We start from the raw sequence: 24939 nt of genomic DNA on the forward strand, positions 1-24939 counted from the left end.
ACTAACAAGTGTGTGTTGTTATTTTGATTGTTTTGGAATATGTGAAAGCATAGACAGTTGGATTCAAATGAGAGATAAATTGTGGGAAAGTTATTCCTTCATTGAGAGGCCCATTAGTAGGGCATTGGACTTGACTCTTGCAAATTGACCATGCCTGATTGCCCAAGTGTTTGCATGGTTAGACAGATTATAGTTAAACAATAAGCTGTTATACCCAGCAGTGATTGGACAAGCAAGGCATGGCTGCACACGAACTACTTTGAAAGAGAATACAACAAATATTACCATCATTTAGGGAAGAAAATAGAGCCACTGTTTGAGAGTAAAGGTTCCTCTCTTGCTAAGCAGCTATGCACCCTTGAGCTTGGTGTTATGAGAGTTCAGCCTTCAGTTGATGGGCAAATAAATCCTTCTGTGCCCTTCACACTCTCCCTTCCCTCTTCCTCTCCTCAAGTGTCTGGCATTGTATAGAGTTTGCTAGAGATGATATCAGATTCTCTTCCATTGAAGGATGGCTTAGTTTGACATTTTTTTTTTTTTTAAAGTATGTACAGATAGAAAGTTGATGTCTGTGATTGTGGAAATGAGTATGACTCAAGAACTTGGTAGGACTTTCTGGGATCAGCAAAGGTCCTGTTAAGGTTTGTAACTGTCAGATAATTTATTTTCTTTGTCTTTGAGATAGGGCTTCCCTCTCTAGCTCAAGCTTGCCTTGAACTTATGACAGTCCTGCCTCAGCCTCCTGAGTGTTTTGAGTAAAGAGTTGCCTTGCCTGAATACCGAGACTGAGAACAGTTTCTATGATGGTTTAACAAAAAATATACTTTTCATTCGTTGAGGCTTTCATACATGAAATAGGTGGGTTAGATGACCTGGGTGTGGGCAGCTCTAAACCTGGGTGGTGCAAGAGTGGGCAAGGAGTTAAGGTGCCACGCTGATGACGTTTGGGATCCAAGCTGCTTCAGGAGGGGAGTAGGGGCATAGACTCCTTATGGTCGGTCAAGCAAGTGTTGGAATTGGTGTTTGAGGTTTGCATTGAAAAGATAGGGAGAACCAGAAGCTGAGGTTGTGGTGAGGTTGCAGCTGTGGACTGGGTTTTCAAGAGAGTTATTTTGAGGGTCTTAAAGGGGAACAGTAAATAATATGAGACTCACGACCACATGGTGCTTATAAAACCCTTATGTGAATGAGGGAGAGGAAGGAGAGGGAAGGCCGTTCATTTGAAAACACGGTTTCCGGTAAAGCGGTGGCGTTTGCTATGCTTTTGTGAGTTGCATCAGACAGTAAATATTTCTGGGTCACAGTTGGGGAAGCTTGGAAGGTGGGGTGACTGTGGGAACAGGAAATGGGAATGGTGAGAAGAGGAAAACCGTCAGAGGTTGATTTCCAAGTAGGAACACATGGTTGTCCTGGCCCGTGGGGAAAGCAGGAGTGTGGGTAGTGAGTGCAGGTGTTTGCGTTTAGAACGCTTCATTTGCATGGGGAAGTCAGGGGCTCTGCCACACATCTCTGGAACACTGTCACAGACAGTTGAGTTGATGATGGAGATAAGCCATTGGAGACAGACAGATTTCCTTAGCCTACGTTGATAGGCAAGGCCCATAGCCGGCGTGTTCTCTAAGATGCTTACTGTCTGGTTTTGGTGAGATAAGGATTAACGATGTGCTGTGCTGTCCTTTTTTTTTTTTTTTTTTTTTTTAAATCCCAAAGGCCCCCAAATCAGTTTTTAGTCTCAGGAACTGCCTGTAAATAGAAGTACAAAACCCAGTCCCTCTGAGACCTGCTACCCAATAAAGAGAGCTGAGAATGGTTGGTCCTTCTAAGATTGTCCTAGCAGGATTTGATGCTGTGTTCTGTGAAAAGTTGAAAGCGGAGCGCAGTTCACTGAGTGAGGCTCTTAGGGCTTGGAGAAGAGCCATTTCCTTGGTAGGCAGCCTTGGGTGGGCTGTTCAGAGCCAGGGCTGATAGTGACATCACCCCCACAGCCACCAGATCATCTGTCTTTTCCCTATGTGGTCTGCCCTTGTCTAAAGGAAGCGGTGTGGTGAGGTACTGCTGGGAGATGCTGCACGGAGTCAGTTCTGGGTGTGAGCAGGGGATGACAGTGCAGCAGGCTTTGAAAACTGCATGGGATAGAACTCCAGCTATAGGTTCCGTGAGCTGTGAGCCGTGTCACTTGCAAGACAGTTTGGGAGAAGACACTAGGTGAGGCAGGGATTTCAGACTCTTCAGAGACAAGAAGTTGAGAAAACAGTTGGTGCTCGCTCTCACTCTGTGTGTGTGTGTGTCTCCCTCCCTCCCTTCTTCTCTCCCTCCCTCCTTTTCTTCTTTCTCTCCCTTTCTCCTTCTCTTCTCCCTCCCTCACCTGAAGACCACATTTTCAGTTTTTCTGAGAGAGCTATTGATAACCAGCCTATTTTCTAAAGGTTGAAGAACTTTGTTAAATGTCAAGTGTGGACTTGAGAGATTGGATCTGCTTACCGGAGGTGTATTAGATAGACTTTGCAATGCAGAGAGTCTTAAATAATGTGCCAGTCTTATTCCTCCCTTTACATGTAATTGTTATTAATATGTTGTTTTTATCCTTGTGCTATGCAGTCATAGCTTATGGAGTAAATGCTCTATAAACACATTCGTGTACGCTTTGGAAAGTGGGTCTTAGCTGTGTGTTTGGCTTAGATATCTTTCTTCACTCACTCTGTCTTTGTCTGTAGCTTGCCATGCCAGACTCTTTTGAAAATACTTACACCTTTAAGGTACACTAAGTAACGAGTAGTTGTCAGTTGTCTTCCCTCTAGATGAAGAAGGTAAAGCAAGATCAGTGCATTGCTGGTGATGGCAGTTACTCTCAGAGGCAGGCTAGACTCAGCCCGTGCAGTCCGGACACCTGTAAGTACACACGGTGCGCTGCGTGGCCTCACTGAGCGGGAGAGTTTGGCAAGTGTGAGTGTGCTCTAGAGTAAATTAGAGATCATTGACCGCAGAGAGGTAAGTCCCTCTGTCACTCTGAGTATGAAAAAATAAACAATTGAGACCCCCCAGACACAGCTACTCTGGGATTTCACCTGAGGGGCAGGTTTGAGAAGTGCTATGATTCGGCTGCTTTGTTGCCCCTTTGAGTTATTGGTAGAGACTTGAAAGGAGTTGGAGTTAAAGCGTGTTTTACCTTTAGCATGTGAATCTTGGATATTTTTCTTTTCTACTCTGTTAGAGTCCTGGAAGCTTTATGTGCACACTGTGCTCCCCCTCCTCCCCCTCCCCCTCCCCCCAGTGTGGAGCTGGGGATCCAACTCGGTCTTTTCACAGCAAGCACTTTACTGGCCACCACCTCTCCAGCATACTTGAGAGCTTTAAAAAAATGTTTTGATGAAGTAACTCACATCTCACCTATGTTTTATTCTGGAATGTATTTGCCTATATATTACCGAATTCCTATAAGAATTTGTAGCTTTCTAATTCCATTGGCTGTTGTTCACACATATTCTTCTGCCATTTACTCTGCTCTTAAATTTGGCTCAGCATTGTTAACCATGCCAGGTTTTCCACACAGGAACAAGGTTGTTGTTCTCTTGTTCCATCCCCTTCTCTTTATTCCTCTCCCTTCTTCCTAGAGGGGGCTGTCAAGGGCTCTTTTCATGTCTTACTGAAGATGTTCTGACCCTTGGGGAGCACGTGGGGAAACAGGATCTCTTGGGTTTAGGCTGGCCTTGCTGATCTAAGGAGTATCTCTGAGGAATGAGCAAGTCTGGCATATTTGGCACTTGTGTTTTGGTTAAAGGTATAGTTTTATTATGGCTTCAAACTCACGGACATCTCTGCAGTCGTTGTAAATCTTCAGGACTGTATATGAGCTGAGACAAACGTTGGTGAGAGGTGGAGGAGTACCAAGAAGCAGGTGGGGAAGCACCCAGTTTCTTGCTTTATTTTCTGAGTCTGTATCTGTGGCCTGGAACTGGTGCAGGCTACCCTGACCCCGTCATTCACCCTGTCTTAGCCTCCCTGGTACTGGTCCTGTAGGAAGGACTCAGCCAGCACGGCTGCCCTTCTCTGAGAGCTATTGCAGCGAGGAGGGAGGTTGGAGATTCTTAGTCTTGAAACTCTTCATCAGCAGGGAGTGAGGAGGGCTGAATCACTGCATCTATTTGTAGGTAGGGAGAGAGCAAGAATAGAAAGATGGAAAAACAGACAGCCAGATATCGAGGTGAGTCTAAGTCTAGTTGTCACTTGGCAAAGTTGATATGTAATTTCCTACAAGATTTAAAAAGTGATTGGGATGGGTATGGAAAGTTCTCTAGAGATGACATCTTAGGTATTAGAGAAATATAACAAATTGGTTTATGTTGTGGTAATTTCTTACCCCCCATAAGCCCATGTAAAAAACCACAACCAGTTATTATGTTTATAGTATAATATATAATAATATAGATTGGGACGATCTATCACTATACTAATTTATTTCCCAGCTATGAGACCCCTTGCTACTTGTGGCTTCTCCAGACCATGTGGTTCTGCTCCATCTTCCAACCATCTTCTCTTCTTCCATCTCTCTGAGACCTCCTGTACTCCCCCCTGCCCTGCCCAGCCATCTGCCTTAGCTTTATGTGACCAGTCAGGATGGGGAGAAGGTTCAGTGAGAAGGATCACCTGAGGGCATCATCTGCTCCTCCTTGGGGCAGCCCCTCTTGAGGAAGCAGAGTTAACATCAAGATACAAGCAGCACCTGGGCAACTACAGCAGGCCAGGTGGTTAGTTATGATAGGGAAAACAACTAAAAAATTGTTTTTCCCCTGTGGCAGCACTCAGTGTTTCTTATAATGAACCTAAGTTCTTTCATTTCCCTTGAATAGTTTTTGCTTACTAATTCACTATATGTAGCTGATGGTAGATGTGTATGTCCTCTATGCCAAACTTTGTTTTTTCCCACTGTAAAGAGTCTTCCTTTTGATTGACTGTGACAGCCCTACATTGCTTCTTGTTAGAGTAGCTGTTGGAGGCATCCGTACCCCACTTCTTGACCATGATGTGTAGCAGGTATGACTGATTGCATAAGCAGCTGTGGCACGTCATGGTCGTGCCCATGTGTGAGATGTGTCTTCAGTACACAAGCACGATTTCTTCCTTTAAAAAAGGAAAGGGAATAGTAATGTTTTTGTTTTAACTTTGTTTTTGGTGCTAAACTCTGTTGCCAGAGTGATCTCATCTCTTGATTATCTTTTGCTTGTTGATTTATCATACTTAGTAGTTGTGTATGCTCTCACATTTGGGAATATTTTCTGTTTGGCTGGAGAAACAGGTAAACTACCTCAGGAATTAATTTTGTGACTGGAAGGAAACACTGCTTCTTAGAGATGCTTGTGTTTATCTTTGGGTCCTAGTGTTAGTGGCACTATTCCTGGCCTGGCCTGTGCCGCCTCTGACTTAAGCGCTGGGACTGAATTGTGTCAGCACTGCTGCTTAAGGGTTTATCGTAATCCAGGCGTCCTTGGATTGTTCAGGGCTGGCAGGCGAGCAAGGTGGTGGCAGACGACGGCAGGTGTGGGCTCCCAGCACTCTTAGGGCTCCACCACGGATACTGTGAGTTGTGCTCTCCCTGGGATGCTGCGATTGATGGCGTGATGGGTAGTGAGTGAGTAGCATTTGTTCTTGAGGGCGTTATTCTTCTAGAGCAGAGTGCACATCTGCACTCGGTCTTCAAGGGCTCTGTTGTGTTGCAGCATGAGAAGGTATCTAGCCAGTGAGGAGCCAGCTGCAAGCGGCCGAGGCACTGTTCCAGTTGGGTTTTCTGGTGGTTAGGCTGACTGGATTTTCTAGACGACAAATTGTATTTTATTTAGCAATGTCCTAAATGCTCTGTGTGGCCATTGCATGTTATATTTGAGGGATCCAGAAGAGTCTAATGGTGGCTCAGTTGTGATATAACTGCTTTCCAGAATGCGTACCCCCACTTTCGAGGCACCTTTTTACCTTTGATAAGATTTTTTTATTAGGGAAATTTGGGTCCCTTCTTTGGGTCCATAGTTGAAGAACAGACTATGAAGTTTGAGGACAGTTTTAATAGGATCTTAAAGAGAAACTGCAGGTCAGCAAACTAAAGTTTGGCAGCTGCTGTGAGCGGAAGATGAAGAAGAGGAAGCCATGCTGTTTGAGTTAGGATGGTATGGAGGTCAGTTACATGGCAGACAAGTAGCTCAAGGCAGGGAGGGCAGCTTAGAGAAGGACAGAAGGAAGCCATTGTGAGGAACACATACTCAGAGAGAGCTAGCAGAAGAGTGTGAGGCTGACATTCTGTGATGTGGAGATGCAGCTAGCTTGCCTGGCTGCATGGCTGTGGCTCGCTAAGCACCCTGGGAAAGCCAGGAGTGGGGATGCTGGGAAGGAAGATACATTGTCTAACAAAGAGCTACTTATTCCTCCATCTCTAGAGTGGCCTAAGGTAAAACCTGCTCTCTTGATGTAGCCCGATGTCCAGCTGATTGGTAGGCCCAAAGGGATTGATTCTGTTTTATATTTGGGGAGCTGGCCCACACCAGCCAGGAACACAGCCTTCCCTGAGGCGCTTGTGCAGAACAAACCTCCCTGTCCTGCTCTGACAACCAGTGCTGCACACTGAGAGAGCCTCAGCACTCCTGTAGTTGGAAAAGTACCTGCCATCTTTTATCCATCCATCTAGCCATCCATCCATTTTAAAAGGTCCTACTATGTAGCTTAGGTTGGCCTGTCCTGCCTGCAGCTTCCTGAGTGCTGGTATTACAGTAGTGTAGCCATACCAGGCACTGTCCTGTATGCAGGAAAGGAATGAGCTTCATCTGAGATGAGAGGGAGTGAGGGTAAGTTTATTCAGAAACACAGTTCAGCACTACCTTCTAGCATTTCATGCAAAGAGGGACAAATGGCAACTCTCTGTTGCCTTTGGGTGGGGGCATTCTGCCTTTCTTAGAACGTTTAAAAGCTGACCTCTCATGTACTTACATCAAAGTCTCTCAGATTCTTTAATAGTTATAAAATAAGTGTTTTGGGATGGTTTTGTTTGTTTTTGTTACTCAGAGGGTCTATACTCTGGTCCATTCGAGGGTTCATTTCAGAGACTGCCTCTTTCCTCTTGCCTTCCTTAGAGTTAACACCTGCTCCCTTCATTCCTCCCCCAACTGCTGTTTTTTTGAGAGGGGGTCTCTCCATAGTCTACGCTGGTTTTGATTGCCCTGCCTATACCTCCAGAGTGCTTACCTTACACCTGCAAACCATCATCTGTACCTGCCATTCCTCATCTGTCCTAATGCACAGTTAAGAGATGACAGAATTTCTTATTAAAATGAGACAAAATGTACATGCCATGAAAGTGCTAGTTAATTTAATATAGCTATGGGATCATTACATGACTATCGTGGATATCAGAAAAATAAGATCATAATTGACAGAATTACTTGAATATGGAGGTCTACTGAATTTCCTCCATTTGTCCCCACTTTAAAAAAAATCTAACTTTAAGCATAACTTGTACATAGAAGCTCTGAGAGGTAGAGGGCACAGTTGGCATCCCAGAGGAGGGGAAGGGTGGGGTAAAAGATGGGTGGCAGGGACTCCACTCAGTGATGATGGTGATGGCTGGTGCTCAGCTCTGCTGTCTGCCTCTGAGTCTTGCCTAGGGTGTGAGCCTTGGGGCTAAGTGGCTTTCACCTGCTCAACTATAGCATTCAGCCTGGGAGAAACGAGGTCAGAAAGGATTGTCAAGCCAGCATCTTACAGGCCTCTGCATTCTGGGTGAAGAACTCCACTTGCTGTCTGTGACTAGTCACTGAGGCTTTCTGGACACAAATATTTCCATCAGAACTGGAATTGGGGAAGGCTGGTGAGAAGCAATATTCTAGAAAGACTGGAAGTAGGGCTAACCAGTAAGTTGTATGAAACAGAGGCAGAACAGTTTACTTGTGGGTGACTTTTGTACGTTAGTCTATTCATAGTTGTGATAGAAGTTTTTCTCTCAGGCCGTGGAAGAGCTTTTGGGGGCACTGTCTGGGGCACTGTCTGGATGATCTCTAGCACACACAGGAGAGTGATCGAATCTCCCCGCTGTGCTATTTCCCCATACTATGAGTACAGACATTTCCTCATTCGGGTTCCCACCTCTGACACTCTTGGTTTTTTTCCCAACCCATTTCTTAGTTTGCTTTTGCTTTTTTGTTGTTGGGAGATGCACCCCAGAAGCCCTGTGCTTGGTGTGGGAGGTGTGTGCTTTACCACTAAGGGCCTACCAGCCCTCCTGATTCATTTCTAAAGGGACTCTCTTAATAGGATTTTGAAAATATTACTCGGTTGACTGAGTTAGTATATCTTGATTTCTCTTTTCCAGAGGCATTAATCTAGCTACATTTTTAGTGCTGTTTTAGGGATGCTCTTGTGCCATTTTGAAAATGGGTTGTCTCTAAACTACTCAAATGTTCCTCCTTGTTCATAGTCTTGAAAAGTCAGTGTTCTAACTGGTAAGTGAAGGATTTGGAAATTAAAACTTGGTCTTCTTGACACCTAGTGTCCTTAGCTGTAGAAGGAAGCATTGACTGGGTTCTCATGAAGTGGTCCTGAGGGAGGAAGTGTCCTGGGAGGCTGCTGTAGCTGCCTCAGCAGCACCGGACTCTCACACACTGTGGTGGATGAGAAAAAAATATTTCTGCTGATAACTTTTGTTTTTAAGTTGTTGTTAGTTTTTCTTTGTAAGTTTCACATTTGCAGATAAAAAGTGTTTTTTGTTCTTTTTTTTTTTTTAAATTAAACTCTGTTCCATGTTGAAATGAGGGAAATTTGTGCCCTAGTAGTTTTAGTTTTTCTCAGTAGACTGTTATTCTGCATTTTTAGTTCTGCTTTGTAAATTTTTACTGGTTTTTCCCTCCAAAAGTCAACAGCCCTGTTTTTAGTGGAAACAGTGCTCTTTGTCAGGCTAAAGAAGTGCCTTTGTTATTCCCTTGAGACATTCTACAGATGCCATTTTGCAGTTCTGAAAAGTAAGTTCTTATATCGTACATGCATTGTGGTTGGTATCGTAATGGAGACATAGAGAAAACTAAACAATAGCACTTGTCATATGATAACAAAACAAAGACTTTCTCCATCCTTGGACATGTGTGTTATGTGTTCTTGGGTGGTCCCAAAGCAGATGATTTCTTCAGCACTTGGATGTGACCACAGATGACTGACTCCGCGGCCAACTTCACAGAATGACTCCTGAGAAGGACTCTCAGTTCATCATGTTGATATGTATTGCTCTTTAAATATCTTTGGATTTATTTGCCAAGTGGTTTTAACCCATGTATTCAAAAGAATTGGAAGCAAAAATCTTCTGGGAAATTGCCTTGAATAAAATGCAGGAAATTCCTTTCATTCTTTTGAATCCAGCTGAGATGAGTGAGACTTTTGAAAGTCCCTCTGCGTAACAGTGTCCAGAAGCCTTGTTCGTTTAGAGTCCAGCAGTTTGTGTGCCTGTGCTCAGAGAACACATGAATACACCTCTGTGTTCAGATAAATCTCCTGCACACGGAACAGTGCCATTTGGTAAAAGGATGGAGCCTTAGTCTTCTTTTTACTGCCTCTAAAACTCTCAGTGGGAGGAAAACAAAGGGAGAAGACTCCGTGTATCTCCAAGGATTGTGTATTATATATAAATTGTTATTACATTTATTTTATCTATTTGTGTGTATGTCTGTGTATATCAGGATAGCTTGTGGGAGTTGTATCTCTTTTACCAGGTTTATCACTACATCAGATTTAGTGGCAGGCACCCTCACCTGCTAAGCCATCATGATGACCCTACCTTTTTTCTTATTACAGCATCAGCACATATTATGTACAGAAAACTTGGTAATAGAAAAATACAATAGAACAAGATCTCCCAGTGCCCATATTTCTGGAATTAGCAGCTCGCATTTTGGTTAAACATTCCTAGTCTTTGGTTTGTAGGTATGCATGTGTGTATTAACACAGCAGCATTCTCTTTTTAAACTTACCTACCTTTGACAGAACAGGGCAATTAAAAAAAAAATCTGTGTTCTACAGGTAGAGTTAGTGTTTGGAAACATTAACTTCATTTGAAAGCTTGTATTTGGTAACAGGTGTCTATGTTAATTGATTACAGTTATGGCACAGAAAGGGCTAGGCTACCATTCTGGAAGTTTTCTGAGATCATAGACATAGAGCAGGTCCTTTCTGTTAAGGAACCATTGAAATAGAGATCAGATCACATAGCCTTAACTTGGCCTGGAGAGATGATTTGCAGATTTTCAAGGGCTGGTTCAAATGTGATCTGACGCTTGTTATTTGGACATGGGGGTTAACAGTGTTTGTGTCTATCTGGGCATCAGCTGTGCCAGGTTGTCCTGATTTCAAGCCCCATGTCATGATATTCCATCAGTTTCTTTAAAAAGTAAATAAAAGATTGTATAGGCAGATCCTGTTCAAATCAACTCCGTGACAAAATTAGAATTTCTTTTTTATGGGTGTTCTTGTATAACTTGGGGTCCAAGTTGATCCACTAGTCACTGAAGGGCACTTAAAGATTCTGGGGCCAATGGTCTATGGAAGAGAAAAGTAACCTGAATTTCCTTATTTCCTTACTTGGGATAGAGCAAGGATGCTTAGCTTTCTATAGAAACAGAACCGAAAAAAGCAGATTCCTTATTGAGTTAAAACTTTGCCGTTTAGTTTAGTCTAGTTGGTCAAACTGAAATTACCAAGGAGAATAGGAAAGGATTGTTAGGGAAGATCTGGTATGGTTCCCAGTTATTTCCATACCATACCTCTTGAATATGTAATCATCAGATTAGTGTTGACCATGAGGGAGGAAAGGTTTATACAAGTAGGGCAAAGGGGAGGTTACCTCTGTGTGTGTGTGTGTGTGTGTGTGTACACGTGTACACCTCAGAACACACATACAAGCCCTTACTTCTCCAGGGCAAATCTTTGCACACTGGTTGTGTGGTTCATAGGGTGTGGATGGCAGAGAGAGAGGGGGCAGAGAAAGAGGGGGTGCAGAGAGAGTGGTGCTAGTGGTGGATTTAGCTGGTGGTGTTTGTCATCTAGATTTCTGTTTCATGGCTTTTGTTATTTGTATATGTACCATCAATTCACAATCAACTATTGGGGTCCACTCAGGCCCAAGTGTCATTCTACATATTTTGTAACTGAAAAATCAGTAGTAGATTCATTGCTGCATTTGTTCACTTAGTGCCTATTTTCAGTCTTGGATCTGGAAGATCATGTTGTATTTTTTGTTCGTTTGTTTGTTTTTAAATGTAGTCATGAGAACTGGACAGTGTAGACCTAAGATAAAGGTTTGCATTAATGCACATGGGAGCATGGAGATGCATTTCTTGTTGCAGAAGTTGGTGTGTGGCTGGAGTTGAAGGGCGTGAGGGCTGTGGAGGGGCAGTGGAAGGCAGTGGGGAGGAACTATTAATTGCTTCCTCCCTTGGCAGCCTGCATAGAATTATCTTCAGGTGCCAAGGAAGTCAGACTTCAGAAGGAGGATTTAGGTCAGATCTAGCTGAAGTCTTGTACCCTAACTGTGTGTGATCTTCAGTTATAGGTGTCACTCTCAACCCCTGGGAGGCAACCAAGACCATATTCATAATCCACAATACTGTGGGGGTCCTGTGGACTTCCCTGATCAACCACTGGAAAGGAGTTGTCTCATGCTGGTTTTTTTTTGTTTTTTTTTTTTTTTTTTTTTTTTTTTGTCTGTCGGGAGCATTATCAGTTCAAGTAGCTTAATTTCCTTTAACACACACATGTACACATATACAACCACACACATGTGAACATGAACACACACACACACACACACAATCTTGTGTATAATTTTAGGTAAATATAAAAATAATCCTTGAAGTTTTATCAATAGTCTTGGCATTACTGCAATGTCATTAGTTCTTTGTTTTTTATGTTACTTACTTTAAAGACAACTTCAAGCTGTCTATCAGTAAAGTCTCTAGCAGTGAATTCCTGGAGAGAAACAATGGGAAGTTGGGATGCCATTTGAGGAGCTGACTTTGGTAATTGCTGCTGTTCAGTACAAAGCACTTTTATGTCCATTCTTTCCATGTGGTGGGCTGAGATGCAACCTCAAGAAGACAGAGCTGCTGAGTTCTCAAGACACTGGTAGTAAGACTTAAGAAATGACAATGTAATCAGTGGTAGAAATACAAGAGGGTGTACAGCAGTTAGCCTGGATGGAGAGGCAGGAACGCATTGAGTCTTGGTGTGCTTTCTTTAGAATGGGGAGCTAGTAGTAGCCTTTACTCCATGATTATATGCCGTTGCTTATAAATTCATCAAATGTTCTTTTACTCACCCATTACATATCAGGCATGATATGACTTCCTATGACTAGCGTGACATTTTCTGTCTACATTGAAGACAGCCACAGTGGAGCCATGTTACTAATGTGGTAGATGAAGGAGGTGGGAAAGGACTAAAGCAGTGGTAGACGGCCTGTTCACATGCTGGCCCTCTGTACATCCGCTTGCTTGCCTAGGACACCCCTGTCTGGCTGCTGCGGGAATTGCACCTTCATTTCTACTTGCAGGTGTTTGGTAATTCTCAGTAGAAAGGAAGAAGAAGCCGCTCTGGGTGTTTTCTGAGATAAGGAATTCTGTACAGAACTGAGGTCTTGATCAGTGAGACCATCAGGTTCTGATGGAATATCTATCCCATCCTCAGAGGGTGCCACCTCCCTCAGAGGTTTCGTTGTTGACATTTTTGCTCCTATGAATTTGGAGAAGCCCTGGAATTCCTTTTTTCAGGTCTAGTGCTAGAAATGGGAAGGGGAAGGACCATAGCTGTGTCTCTCCTGTCCCCGTGAAGACTTGTAGCTGTCAGCGGTGCTGCTCTCAGAAGGTTTCGGACTAGAGCAGTCAGGAAGGATCTCTACAGTTCCTCGTGCTGTGCTGACTCCCAACCACAGCATTATTTTTGTTGCTACTTCATAACTGTAATTTTGCTGCAGTTACAAATCTTGATGTAAATATTTGATGTGGGACCCCTGTGAAAGGGTTGCTCAACTCCCAAAATGGGTCACAGCCCACAGGTTGAGAACCACTGGACTAGCACATTCCTTTGTAGCAGAGCTGAGTTTATCTAATAACTATGAAGGCAAATGGTAAACTGAACTGTATTGTTCTTAGAAACAGTTTTTTTGTCATTTGCTTCAGTCCAGTTTTTGGACTACCATCTCCATAATGTAATCAGACAGTTTTGCCTTGAAGTAACCTGTTTGTGCAGCTTCCCCTTCACGGCACTCTGGGTCTTGAGGCTGATCTTGGTACTGATTTCCCTGGCTCAGTGGATGGCAGCCTCCGTTACCTGGGGACATGGCTTCTGCTTTGCCTGAGCCAGCTAAGCCTTGGCTTTTGTTTGCAGTACATAACATAAAGTTGGCTCTTGCCTTCTCGTTCACCATAACACTTTCTGTCTTTTCATTGGTGCCTTTAGATGATTGCATGTAGTTCTTAATGTGGGTGGGCACTGTCTTGCCGTTTGTTTTCTATTTCATCGGTTTTCCCCTCTTCTCCTGTCTTGCAGGTTAATTGAATAATTGTCTGATTTCAGTTTACCTCCACGTATGGTTGTCTCTGTTTCATTGATACCCAATCCAAAGTTGAATGTATTCCCTCACATCCCCACTGTTCCTCCTGTGATAATGGTTTCCGTGAAAGGCTCTGCTGCTCAGCTATTTAAATGCCTCCCCCTCCCGCCCTCTGTCACCCCCCACCCCTGTTCCCAATCTCTTTGGCCACATTCTTCTCACCATTCTGTTAGTTGGATATTTGCTGAGTTTATCTATTTCACAGATCTCACATAGGTGAGTTTGTTCATGGCTGACTTTAATGTTGATGTCCAACATTGGGACGTGCTTGTGTTTTTAATTCTGTGTTTTAAACAACAAAGGAGCGGGTTCATTAGAACAGTGCAACACTGAGCAGATTTCTTTATTACTTCCTTCTCTAGTTCTTCAGAAACTATAGATTAGACCTTATTTTCTTATCTAACCTCAGTTCCTCCTCCAAAGGCAGTACTAACAAGCTTAAGCTTGCGTAGATCTTGTCTTCTTTTTCATTATAATTTTTAAAAACGTTTAGATTATATCATTTCCCCATTCCCTTTCCTCTCTCCAGATCCTCCCTTGTACCTCCTCTCTGTTTCAGATTCATAGCGGTTTTCTCTATTGCTGATGTACACACACACAGCCTGCCTAGTCCATAAAATAATGTTTTTATATATGTTTACAGGGCTAACTGTTTGGTGTGGGATACTCAGTTGCTGTGTTCTTCGCTGGGGAAGACTGTGTCTCCCACTCTCAGCGTTCTGTCGTTGCCTGTAGATCTGAGTTTAGGGTTGAGGCTTAAAGAACTTTCCTGCTTCAACATTAGCACATCTGTGGGTGTTGTCCCTGCTCAGGTTATGTTTAGACTGCCATGTTGGTGAGACATGGAGGGTATAACTTCCTGAGAGACAATCTCAAAGCAAAATTCCCATTCCCCTGCCTTTTTAGAATCTTTTCCCTTATTTTCTTCAGTGAGCCCTGAGCCTTCAGTGCACACAACTGAGCAAGGATCTGTCCAGTAGGATGCCCCTTACTTTTCTGCTTTTGCCTATTGCACAGCTTTCTATTTGGTCCTTGCTTCTACTGTGTGTCCTTGCCCATCCTGGGTTCTTTACATGGATTTCTACATTGTTTGTATACTACAGCCAAAGATGTTGTGGAACCTGAAACCCTTTCCTCTTGCATAGAAGAAACCTTGCACATCCTGAACTCCTACCCCCTCCCTGAGCCTGCACCGCCATTTCCCATTGCCATCAGCAGAGCATTCAGGCTCTAGGTTTCCCAGATCCGCATGAACACCGTGTGTATGTATGTGCGTTCTCGTGCACACACACAGGCATGTGCATATTCGCTTTATTTTTCAGGTATGGTTTTGCTTTGTACTCCAGACTTGTCTTTAGCGCCTGGTCCACCTTCCAAGTGCTGGGATTACACACTAACACTGTTCAAATAACTTTTCATCTTCATTTTTCTTAAAACAGCTATCCCAGTGGGTGTGAAGAACTATTACAAAGTGAATTTGATTTTATAATGAGTAATCTCAAACTTTTTTCGTGTTGTGATTGGCCTTTAGTAAATACTGTGAGAAATGTCTTTCAACACTTGTCCAGATTTTGAGTTTGGTTTCATGTTCCTTCACATGTTCTGTGTGGTAGACATTTGTCACATACATGCTCATTCAGGTTGTGGCTTTGTTTTCCCCCATATTTTATAATGTATTGCATATATCTAAAAATGCTTTTGAGAAAATTTATTAGAGCAGTCCTGTTTGTGGAAATGTCTGTATCCAAATGTGAATGGTAGGGAGGTGGGGCCGTGCTTGGTTAGAGAGTTGGGGTTTAAGGTGTGTGGACTTATGCAAGAACCACAGTGCAATATTAAAAGGCCTCACATAAAATAGGCTAAGGTTCTACTCCACATTCAGTGGTCAGGATTCTGAAGCAGAATTCCACAGCCGACTTGTGGAAACCCAAGTCTGACGGTTAGCTACCATGGGATCTACATTCCGTGCCACGAAGGGAAGTTATTGAATTTCTCTGAGCCTTATGTAGTATGAAGTGAGTTGTTAAGTGCTTGCTTGCAGAGACTTGGAAATCAAAGTGAGGACGCTTGTGATTTGGGAGAGTTGCTCCTGAAGCAGGCAGGGTCACCGTGCTGAGTCAAACGCTTTGTTGACTTTAAACAGTGGCACCAGCACAGGTCTGCAGGCGTGGGACCAGGGTCAGAGTCACTCAGCTTTTTGGTTTAGCTCAGGGATGATTGTGTGTGTAGGCACAGGCTGGCCTTCAGGGTTTCAGGTAACATTGCAAGCTCCTCCTTTGACAGTTGCCTATTTCCTTCTGTTGTGGAGGTGGTTGTTCAGGATGAGTATTGTCAGAGGAGTTTATGTTCTTCGTCCATAACTCCTGCAGTTACACACTCACACCGTGCTTAACTGCACCTGCGCTTATCTAAATAGTAGGGTTTGAAAGTTGTGTAGTAGAGAACCTGACAGCTTCTGGAACAGGCGGAAGCACAGAGGCGCTGAGGCAGCACCCTTTGTGGGCCGGGGACAGCCAGCCACCGTCCGGACCGGAGGACAGGTGCCCGCCCGGCTGGGGAGGCGGCCTAAGCCACAGCAGCAGCGGTCGCCATCCGAGACCCGCCGAACTTAGGAAATTAGTCTGAACAGGTGAGAGGGTGCGCCAGAGAACCTGACAGCTTCTGGAACAGGCAGAAGCACAGAGGGGCTGAGGCAGCACCCTGTGTGGGCCGGGGACAGCCAGCCACCGTCCGGACCGGAGGACAGGTGCCCGCCCGGCTGGGGAGGCGGCCTAAGCCACAGCAGCAGCGGTCGCCATCTTGGTCCGAGACCCGCCGAACTTAGGAAATTAGTCTGAACAGGTGAGAGGGTGCGCCAGAGAACCTGACAGCTTCTGGAACAGGCAGAAGCACAGAGGCGCTGAGGCAGCACCCTGTGTGGGCCGGGGACAGCCGGCCACCTTCCGGACCGGAGGACAGGTGCCCACCCGGCTGGGGAGGCGGCCTAAGCCACAGCAGCAGCGGTCGCCATCTTGGTCCCGGGACTCCAAGGAACTTAGGAATTTAGTCTGCTTAGGTGAGAGTCTGTACCACCTGGGAACTGCCAAAGCAACACAGTGTCTGAGAAAGGTCCTGTTTTGGGCCTTCTTCTTCGGCCAGGAGGAGGTCCAAATACAAGATATCTGCGCACCTTCCCTGTAAGAGAGCTTGCCAGCAGAGAGTGCTCTGAGCACTGAAACTCAGAGGAGAGAATCTGTCTCCCAGGTCTGCTGATAGACGGTAACAGAATCACCAGAAGAACAATCTCTAAACAGAGTCAACTATAACTACTAACTCCAGAGATTACCAGATGGCGAAAGGTAAACGGAGGAATCTTACTAACAGGAACCAAGACCACTCACCATCACCAGAACCCAGCACACCCACTTCGCCCAGTCCAGGGAACCCCAACACACCTGAGAACCTAGACCTAGATTTAAAAGCATATCTCATGATGATGGTAGAGGACATCAAGAAGGACTTTAATAAATCACTTAAAGAAATACAGGAGAACACTGCTAAAGAGTTACAAGTCCTTAAAGAAAAACAGGAAAACACAATCAAACAGGTAGAAGTCCTTACAGAAAAAGAGGAAAAAACATACAAACAGGTGATGGAAATGAACAAAACCATACTAGACCTAAAAAGGGAAGTAGACACAATAAAGAAAACTCAAAGCGAGGCAACACTAGAGATAGAAACCCTAGGAAAGAAATCTGGAACCATAGATTTGAGCATCAGCAACAGAATACAAGAGATGGAAGAGAGAATCTCAGGTGCAGAAGATTCCATAGAGAACATCGGCACAACAATCAAAGAAAATGGAAAATGCAAAAAGATCCTAACTCAAAATATCCAGGAAATCCAGGACACAATAAGAAGACCAAACGTACGGATAATAGGAGTGGATGAGAATGAAGATTTTCAACTCAAAGGTCCAGCAAACATCTTCAACAAAATTATTGAAGAAAACTTCCCAAATCTAAAGAATGAGATGCATATGAACATACAAGAAGCTTACAGAACTCCAAATAGACTGGACCAGAAAAGAAATTCCTCCCGACACATAATAATCAGAACATCAAATGCACTAAATAAAGATAGAATACTAAAAGCAGTAAGGGAAAAAGGTCAAGTAACATATAAAGGCAAGCCTATCAGAATTACACCAGATTTTTCACCAGAGACTATGAAAGCCAGAAGAGCCTGGACAGATGTTATACAGACACTAAGAGAACACAAACTGCAGCCCAGGCTACTATACCCAGCCAAACTCTCAATTATCATAGAGGGAGAAACCAAAGTATTCCACGACAAAACCAAATTCACGCATTATCTCTCCACGAATCCAGCCCTTCAAAGGATAATAACAGAAAAAAACCAATACAAGAACAGGAACAACGCCCTAGAAAAAACAAGAAGGTAATCCCTCAACAAACCTAAAAGAAGACAGCCACAAGAACAGAATGCCACCTTCAACAACTAAAATAACAGGAAGCAACAATTACTTTTCCTTAATATCTCTTAACATCAATGGTCTCAACTCGCCAATAAAAAGACATAGACTAACAAACTGGCTACACAAACAAGACCCAACATTTTGCTGCTTACAGGAAACTCATCTCAGAGAAAAAGATAGACACTACCTCAGAATGAAAGGCTGGAAAACAATTTTCCAAGCAAATGGTATGAAGAAACAAGCAGGAGTAGCCATCCTAATATCTGATAAGATTGACTTCCAACCCAAAGTCATCAAAAAAGACAAGGAGGGACACTTCATTCTCATCAAAGGTAAAATCCTCCAAGAGGAACTCTCAATTCTGAATATCTATGCTCCAAATACAAGAGCAGCCACATTCACTAAAGAAACTTTAGTAAAGCTCAAAGCACACATTGCGCCTCACACAATAATAGTGGGAGACTTCAACACACCACTTTCACCAATGGACAGATCATGGAAACAGAAACTAAACAGGGACACACTGAAACTAACAGAAGTGATGAAACAAATGGATCTGACAGATATCTACAGAACATTTTATCCTAAAACAAAAGGATATACCTTCTTCTCAGCACCTCATGGTACCTTCTCCAAAATTGACCACATAATAGGTCACAAATCAGGCCTCAACAGATTCAAAAATATTGAAATTGTCCCATGTATCCTATCAGATCACCATGCACTAAGGCTGATCTTCAATAACAAATAACAGAAAGCCAACATTCACATGGAAACTGAACAACACTCTTCTCAATGATACCTTGGTCAAGGAAGGAATAAAGAAAGAAATTAAAGACTTTTTAGAGTTTAATGAAAATGAAGCCACAACGTACCCAAACCTTTGGGACACAATGAAAGCATTTCTAAGAGGGAAACTCATAGCTATGAGTGCCTTCAAGAAAAAACGGGAGAGAGCACATACTAGCAGCTTGACAACACATCTAAAAGCTCTAGAAAAAAAGGAAGCAAATTCACCCAAGAGGAGTAGATGGCAGGAAATAATCAAACTCAGGGGTGAAATCAACCAAGTGGAAACAAGAAGAACTATTCAAAGAATTAACCAAACGAGGAGTTGGTTCTTTGAGAAAATCAACAAGATAGATAAACCCTTAGCTACACTCACTAAAGGGCACAGGAACAAAATCCTAATTAACAAAATCAGAAATGAAAAGGGAGACATAACAACAGATCCTGAAGAAATCCAAAACACCATCAGATCCTTCTACAAAAGGCTATACTCAACAAAACTGGAAAACCTGGACGAAATGGACAAATTTCTGGACAGATACCAGGTACCAAAGTTGAATCAGGATCAAGTTGACCTTCTAAACAGTCCCATATCCCCTAAAGAAATAGAAGCAGTTATTAATAGTCTCCCAGCCAAAAAAAGCCCAGGACCAGACGGGTTTAGTGCAGAGTTCTATCAGACCTTCAAAGAAGATCTAACTCCAGTTCTGCACAAACTTTTTCACAAGATAGAAGTAGAAGGTATTCTACCCAACTCATTTTATGAAGCCACTATTACTCTGATACCTAAACCACAGAAAGATCCAACAAAGATAGAGAACTTCAGACCAATTTCTCTTATGAACATCGATGCAAAAATCCTTAATAAAATTCTCGCTAACCGAATCCAAGAACACATTAAAGCAATCATCCATCCTGACCAAGTAGGTTTTATTCCAGGGATGCAGGGATGGTTTAATATACGAAAATCCATCAATGTAATCCATTATATAAACAAACTCAAAGACAAAAACCACATGATCATCTCGTTAGATGCAGAAAAAGCATTTGACAAGATCCAACACCCATTCATGATAAAAGTTCTGGAAAGATCAGGAATTCAAGGCCAATACCTAAACATGATAAAAGCAATCTACAGCAAACCAGTAGCCAACATCAAAGTAAATGGAGAGAAGCTGGAAGCAATCCCACTAAAATCAGGGACTAGACAAGGCTGCCCACTTTCTCCCTACCTTTTCAACATAGTACTTGAAGTATTAGCCAGAGCAATTCGACAACAAAAGGAGATCAAGGGGATACAAATTGGAAAAGAGGAAGTCAAAATATCACTTTTTGCAGATGATATGATAGTATATATAAGTGACCCTAAAAATTCCAACAGAGAACTCCTAAACCTGATAAACAGCTTCGGTGAAGTAGCTGGATATAAAATTAACTCAAACAAGTCAATGGCCTTTCTCTACACAAAGAATAAACAGGCTGAGAAAGAAATTAGGGAAACAACACCCTTCTCAATAGCCACAAATAATATAAAATATCTCGGCGTGACTCTAACGAAGGAAGTGAAAGATCTGTATGATAAAAACTTCAAGTCCCTGAAGAAAGAAATTAAAGAAGATCTCAGAAGATGGAAAGATCTCCCATGCTCATGGATTGGCAGGACCAACATTGTAAAAATGGCTATCTTGCCAAAAGCAATCTACAGATTCAATGCAATCCCCATTAAAATTCCAACTCAATTCTTCAACGAATTAGAAGGAGCAATTTGCAAATTCATCTGGAATAACAAAAAACCGAGGATAGCAAAAACTCTTCTCAAGGATAAAAGAACCTCTGGTGGAATCACCATGCCTGACCTAAAGCTTTACTACAGAGCAATTGTGATAAAAACTGCATGGTACTGGTATAGAGACAGACAAGTGGACCAATGGAATAGAATTGAAGACCCAGAAATGAACCCACACACCTATGGTCACTTGATCTTCGACAAGGGAGCCAAAACCATCCAGTGGAAGAAAGACAGCATTTTCAACAATTGGTGCTGGCACAACTGGTTGTTATCATGTAGAAGAATGCGAATCGATCCATACTTATCTCCTTGTACTAAGGTCAAATCTAAGTGGATCAAGGAACTTCACATAAAACCAGAGACACTGAAACTTATAGAGGAGAAAGTGGGGAAAAGCCTTGAAGATATGGGCACAGGGGAAAAATTCCTGAACAGAACAGCAATGGCTTGTGCTGTAAGATCGAGAATTGACAAATGGGACCTAATGAAACTCCAAAGTTTCTGCAAGGCAAAAGACACTGTCTATAAGACAAAAAGACCACCAACAGACTGGGAAAGGATCTTTACCTATCCTAAATCAGATAGGGGACTAATATCCAACATATATAAAGAACTCAAGAAGGTGGACCTCAGAAAATCAAATAACCCCCTTAAAAAATGGGGCTCAGAACTGAACAAAGAATTCTCACCTGAGGAATACCGAATGGCAGAGAAGCACCTGAAAAAATGTTCAACATCCTTAATCATCAGGGAAATGCAAATCAAAACAACCCTGAGATTCCACCTCACACCAGTGAGAATGGCTAAGATCAAAAATTCAGGTGACAGCAGATGCTGGCGAGGATGTGGAGAAAGAGGAACACTCCTCCATTGTTGGTGGGATTGCAGGCTTGTACAACCACTCTGGAAATCAGTCTGGCGGTTCCTCAGAAAATTGGACATAGTACTACCGGAGGATCCAGCAATACCTCTCCTGGGCATATATCCAGAAGAAGCCCCAACTGGTAAGAAGGACACATGCTCCACTATGTTCATAGCAGCCTTATTTATAATAGCCAGAAACTGGAAAGAACCCAGATGCCCCTCAACAGAGGAATGGATACAGAAAATGTGGTACATCTACACAATGGAGTACTACTCAGCTATTAAAAAGAATGAATTTATGAAATTCCTAGCCAAATGGATGGACCTGGAGAGCATCATCCTGAGTGAGGTAACACAATCACAAAGGAACTCACACAATATGTACTCACTGATAAGTGGATACTAGCCCAAAACCTAGGATACCCACGATATAAGATACAATTTCCTAAACACATGAAACTCAAGAAAAATGAAGACTGAAGTGTGGACACTATGCCCCTCCTTAGAAGTGGGAACAAAACACCCATGGAAGGAGTTACAGAAACAAAGTTTGGAGCTGAGATGAAAGGATGGACCATGTAGAGACTGCCATATCCAGGGATCCACCCCATAATCAGCATCCAAACGCTGACACCATTGCATATACTAGCAAGATTTTATCGAAAGGACCCAGATGTAGCTGTCTCTTGTGAGACTATGCCGGGGCCTAGCAAACACAGAAGTGGATGCTCACAGTCAGCTAATGGATGGATCACAGGGCTCCCAATGGAGGAGCTAGAGAAAGTACCCAAGGAGCTAAAGGGATCTTCAACCCTATAGGTGGAACAACATTATGAACTAACCAGTACCCCTGAGCTCTTGACTCTAGCTGCATATGTATCAAAAGATGGCCTAGTCGGCCATCACTGGAAAGAGAGGCCCATTGGACACGCAGACTTTGTGTGCCCCGGTACAGGGGAACGCCAGGGCCAAAGGGGGGGAGTGGGTGGGTAGGGGAGTGGGGGTGGGTGGGTAAGGGGGACTTTTGGTATAGCATTGGAAATGTAAATGAGCTAAATACCTAATAAAAAATGGAAAAAAAAAAGAAAATATCGAATAAAAAATAAATATAAAAAAAAAAAAAAAGAATTACATAAATGTAAAAAAAAAAAAAAAAAAAAAAGAAAGTTGTGTAGTGAAATTTGGGGAGGCCTATTTCTTTGTGTTTTCATTTTTATTTATTTTTTTTTGGTTGTTGAGAAGTAGGTGTTGATTTTTCTCTGGTCTGCAGATGATGTATTTGAATAGGAGAGTCTGTTGTTGCCTTGGGAGTGACAGTGTCAGGAGGTGCCCATTGAGCTGCCAGAGTATGCCTTGGTATTACTTCAGTGGTTTTAAGATAGCTTTTTCTTAGTTTTAGCTGTCATGAAATAGCCACATGCCATAAATATGAAGTTCAAATAAATATTCTTAATATGAATACAAATTATTTAATTTTTTTTTTTTTTTTTTTTTTTACTACTACTACTACTCAGAAGTTTGAAAAAGAAATTTCTGCCACTGTAGATCCAAATTTCCTGTTTGAGATGATGGTGGCAGGCTGTAACTTGCAGATGTATGTTTATCTACTTAAGTTTTGGTTCAAATGGGGATTTTTCTCAAGTTTTTATGTTTTCCATTCTAAATTAAAGCAACTATTATGTATATTAGTTTTAAAGTTTGGATCAGGAGAGTGCAGTTCCACTAAGCAGTTTGTAGGGGAAACTAGTCCTGCTTCTGGCTTTTATAGACTCTCTCTGAAAGGGAGGGGCTGTGATCAAGTGGCTTCCAACAGCAGGGGAAGATGGCTTGCAGCTGTGCTGTTTTGGTTCCCCTCCAGATAGTGTTTGTGTGCACCGTCAGAACATCTTAAAGCCCACCCTGGACAGGGTTCAACTCTATAAAAGGAGCACTGTCTCATAACCTCACATGCTCTTAGGGGTCCTGTTGGTGCTGGTGGTCTTCACTGGTTATTCTCTGAACTGAGCTTTTATTAGACTCAGGCCTCACAGTTTCAGAGTAGGAATCACAGTTGTAGTTTTTCTATCTTGTAAAATAAATGTAGTTGGGCCCTTGGTAAACACTCTGATGAGAACTGACCACCCTTCCTTAAGCTCTTCCGCTTTAGTGGTGAGTTTTTCAGTTCTCTGCCTTCATACATCCTATAGGTACACTGACACTCATTGGGTTGTGTTCCTCGTGGTAGTTTACTAAGTTCTGCTTTACAGATCAAGTTTATATATCAGAAGATGAAAGATTATACAGGAAATTCCAAACACCGAGAAGTTAAAAAGCAGAAGGGAACAATCGCTTCTCTTTGAAATTGTTTAGCCCAAGGGTTCTTGTGTGCTTCCTGTTTGTTTACATGGATTGTGTGTGTGTGTGTGTGTGTGTGTGGTGCCCCTCATTAGAAGCGATTTCCCCTCTCTTCTAAGATATTGGTGCCTTAGGTTACATACGTGGAGCATGTGTCATCCTGCCCTCTGTGAGGTGTGGTAGTTACTGCTTCCTGCCTTCCCAGTGCCAGCCAGGCAGAGCTTCTGTGGCCTGCTTGCCTCTCCCTCCTGCACCACACTCTCTTAGCACCCCTTAATCTTTGTGAGTCCCTACAGCTGCCTTCCTGTGTGTGTCTGGATGCCTCCCGGCATTCACATTCAACGGCTGGCTCCCTTCTTGTCATCTCACACTGTTTCTTGAAGTTCCTTGAAAATTCATTGGGAATGTCTTCCTTACTCCCTTTGCCCCAGGGCTCTATCCCCTCTGACACTACCTGACCTAGCAGTTCGAGCCTCTGTCATTCTGTCACTACCCAGCCTTTCATTCTTCAGTCTAGTGTTGTATAGACACCTCAGTCAAGTACCATCCAAGTAGCTTTGATTCCTTTGTTCTTATTCCTGGTCTCTTTGGAAGGTTCTTTAGGCCAGTTGTATTCCTCTTTGTCTTTTGACTTTAAGGAATTCTGTTCTCCTTTCCTCCACCACCTAGCTTCCTATCAGTCATGTCTGTTTGCTCACTAAACAGTTCCGCACCCCACCTCTTTGTACTTCAGTTGCCCCATCAGGAATCCTCCGGAATCGTTGGGGCAATCGTGTTATCAGCTTCCTTTCATTGTATCACTTGTTCTCAGACTGCCAGAGCAGTCATCCAGAGACACAAAGTTAATATTAGTTTCCATCGCCTAGAGGCTCCAGTGAGAACTTCTGAGTTCAGTACTGACCAGGCATTGTTTGGCTGTGACTTCCGTTTTTCCACCTCTACTCCCCACCCTTTGTTCCAGGCAGATGAGGCACTCCCCGTTCTCTGCAGCACATTTATCTTTAATGGTCGCAGGCCCTTCCCCACTGTTCCCACAGTCTGGAATGTACTTATGCCTTC

General features: G+C 43.1%; 1 protein-coding gene across 17 annotated transcripts in view; it reads left to right on the plus strand.

Annotated features, from left to right (window-relative positions):
- Window positions 1-24939, plus strand: part of Epb41l2 (erythrocyte membrane protein band 4.1 like 2) — a 163738-nt gene that overhangs the window by 43087 nt on the left and 95712 nt on the right. The window contains exon 1 of one of the 17 annotated variants that reach the window (NM_013511.3): window positions 5500-5574. The exons of the other annotated variants lie outside the window; for them this stretch is intronic. The gene's annotated coding sequence lies outside the window, so the exon portion shown is untranslated. Of the gene's footprint in view, window positions 1-5499; window positions 5575-24939 lie in introns of those variants that run through there. 17 annotated transcript variants of the gene reach the window in all.

This window comes from Mus musculus, chromosome 10, assembly GCF_000001635.26.
Source record: "Mus musculus strain C57BL/6J chromosome 10, GRCm38.p6 C57BL/6J".
Taxonomy (NCBI): Eukaryota; Metazoa; Chordata; class Mammalia; order Rodentia; family Muridae; genus Mus; species Mus musculus.